Below are 3,691 nucleotides of genomic sequence, written 5' to 3' on the forward strand. Positions count from 1 at the left end.
CTGACAGGTAAATTTTAATTTACTATGGTAGTATGATGGAATTCATAGTTATTGTATAAATCCCATGTAAGGCAGCCTCAGGCAATAATATCAGAGAACATAACACCTGGAGAGGAATGCTGAATTCCAGTCAAGGACTGGACATGTCTCATTTTGCTCATCAAATTCAAATTCCTGGTCTTCCATCTTCAGATTCCTTTTATACTTCATCTGGGGGCTTCTATCCTAGGCCTGTATTTACTCAGTCTTTTTCTACCTTTTGCCTCAATCCTCTGGCTGGTCCTCTGTCTTCAAATGTTTTGTATTATACTTGAAATGATTCTGGCCCCAGTCCTGCCGTGTTTATAATTCCTATCTGTTTTTTCACTGCAAACAAACTCGGCAAGCAAACCACAATCAGCAATCTCATACATGCCAATACTTCCATATGAATTACGATTTCTTTCTTTTATTGAACAGCACTAACAGAGGACTCTATGCAGATAGCATCAACCAGTTTAAATTATAGCCTTTGAAATCCAGAATCATCCAGAATTATCCTTTTCTATAACCAGTCCTCAAAACAAGCTCAATTTTTTTTTTTTTTTTGTAGGCTATCTTACAGAAATAGGTGCATAAAGAAGCAAATTCTGTTGCATTTTCCCCAATCATCCTATGAATGGGGTGGGTGTTATTCTTTAGGGAAATGAGCTGCTATTCCATTCCCAGGAGCAGTGGGGATTCCCACGAAAAATTTCCTGATGCTGTCAAGTTTGGGAGCCTCTCTTAAGAGGGCTGCTCTGAAACAGCCTAGCTCCAAGGAGGAAGGTTTAGCACAGTAAGTACAAATGAGATTTCTGGGTCTGAAAAGGACTGAAAAAGTCATTCTGTGTAGGCATTCGATCAATAAAGAGAACTGACGCCCTTCCACCCCAAATTGCAATATTTTATGTGGGTTCATGGGGATTCAATTACAGAAAGTCCAATGTATGGATGATCTCGATGCAGAAACCTGACTACAACTTCTCTATGGCTAACAGTGTGTAACATGGTAAAAATTAGGAACACAGCCATAGCAAAGCTCTATTTGACAAAAGTCCTATCAGGCCTGTTTTTATACCAAAATATACTCATCAAGATATGCTCATCAAAAGGCTGAAGTAGAAAGCAGCACAAATACCGCACACTTAAAATTCACTTGCAGTTCTTTTTTTTTTTTTTTTACTCTTCTTGTAAACACAGGAGGAATTTGGTCCATAGTTCTAAACATTGTGTTGCTAGGTGCTGCCTAAAACTAATACTCTGTGTTGCTGTAATCCAAATAAGAATTAGCAAGAAACAGACACAAAGTAATGAACAGCTTTAAAATTATTCTCCCTTACACTGCCTAGGGAGCTAAACGCTGAAACTGTGTAGTTTCACAACTCCACTTTTAAAAAGTGGGCTATGATTTTACCTACAACTAAAAGGTTGTTGTTGGTAGAGAACGAAATAAAACACAGAAAAGAACAAAGCCATACAATCATAACACACAATAAAAACATTTGAGATATGATTTGTATATGAAGCATATTGTAGTATGATAAATACCAGTTTTGTTTTACTATCTAAATTATATTTTTATATGGCCCTCTTTGCTACGTAAGCAAAGTGCTTTAATGTAAATACTTATTAACTAACTCTTCCAGTTAATGACTGTTGACAAAGTCAGTCCTGAACAAAGCCGAGCATATTTAGCTGAATGAATTGCACATATACAATATGTAAGCTGGAAAAAAAAGTACAATATCTGAATCTTGAGACTTTATTTGATTCCATCTTTAATTCTTTTTGAAAGACAAAATATCCAGATATTTTTTTTATTCTGGTATACTGGCCTCCTTTCAGTATTCAGTCTCCAGACAGCCATGCTTTGATGCAATGAAGTACCTATTTAAATTCTGAAGAATAATTCTCTCTCTCTGTCTCTCCTTTTTTGGGGGGTGTGAGGGTAGAGGGGGCTTGGGAGTAGAGGATGAAATGAATGCATGTAAATAATGCTACCAGGAGACAAATGGAGTATTCAATATTTTATTTTTTTCCCCCGAGTATGGAATTTTTAAGTGAAAGGACCTGGGACCTGATCCCACTGAATAAAACTAAAATTCTTGTCAGTGTAGCTATGTTAGTGTTACCACTGGCGCTGATAAGAACCTCATTTTCATTCGGCACATATGAAATATGTATATAAAGGAATGCATCAAAGGATATTTAGAATTATGATGCACTTGAAATAATATCTGTAAGACAAGCGTGTTGACAGCTTTTATTGTAGCTTCTTACAATTACTTCTGTATAGATTTTTTTTTTAAATTTTACTTGGATTACTTGTCATAAAATGTTTGTGCTATAATCACAAAGCAGATTATACTAAAACCACAAAGGCAAAGTTGAAAATCCAATGGACCTAGAGTTTGAAAGAAGAATGGTGCAAGAAATGTAGTGTTTGCATAGCTATATCGGATTAATCTCTATACAAATTCGGTGAGATCTCCCAAGCTAAGAATGGTCGTCTCCTCATTTTACTGTAAAATCCCCAAAATCTGTGTATTAAAAGGTGTTAAATACAATAGAGGAAAGTCAGCCATGATAGTCAGAATTAAACCAAGTGTTAAAAATTACCAGAGAGTTAAAATGAATGTGAAATCCTTACCAATAACGGTGACTAATACTAAGTGATCTTTATTTATTTATTTATTTACAGGTGACCAGTAAGTTAGCTGAATTTTTTTACCAGAATTCCTTCTAACAGATTCAGTGGAAAATCTTCCTTTACATTTCTAAGCCCTTAAATAACTGTGATGCATCTCACAAAGTGCATTTGCATTTAATAGCATAGAAGGGCATTCCTCTTGATATCATGACCTCCAGATGTCATTTATTCTTAAAATTACTTTGTTGTGCAAGTTTAATAAATCTCAAACACTGAGTGTGAGACTCACAGACATAGCTTTTCAGCTTGCTAGTGATCATCAGCTAGCTCAGTCATATCTAGAAACAAGTGAAGGCCTTGACACAGAGCTACACGCAAAATATCCTAATACACTAATAGACTTTGAGAGGAGTGTCATAGAGCAAACAGGTCATGAAGCAGCACTACACTATATTGCAGTTAAAGGTAAGCTATACAGTGACGGTCTGTTCCTGAACTGGCCAACGCCATGCTACTACAGCCTGGCACCTTAGCTCTTTTCAAGCTGCGTAATCTGATTAGCCCTGCTGCTTTCCTCTTCCCATTTGTTGGGTCACAGTTCTGAATGTGACATGTAAAAAGAAGAAATTTAACAACATGCACTTAGTTTGAAAATCTTAAGAAGAATACCTGTTCAATATCAAATACATTAACTCTATAGGTACTCTGCATATGAGTTACCTATGCCTGAAGAAAAGGCATCTATGTGTTGTCACATTATATAATAAAAACAAAGATTCAGAATATATTCATGGTATTTTTCATATTTCATTGGGCCAATCATAGAATCATAGAGGTTGGAGAAGACCTCCAAGATCATCTGGTCCAACCATCCTCCTACCACCGATATCACCCACTAAACCATGTCCCTAAGCACCACTAAACTTTGGACAGAATACCATAAAGAAGCAAGTATGCTAGGCATTCAGTATTTAAAATACAGATATATAATAGCATCAGTAAGTGTGCCTAGCTGTTTCA

The sequence above is a fragment of the Anser brachyrhynchus genome (assembly GCF_964034855.1).
Source record: "Anser brachyrhynchus genome assembly, chromosome: Z".
Taxonomy (NCBI): Eukaryota; Metazoa; Chordata; class Aves; order Anseriformes; family Anatidae; genus Anser; species Anser brachyrhynchus.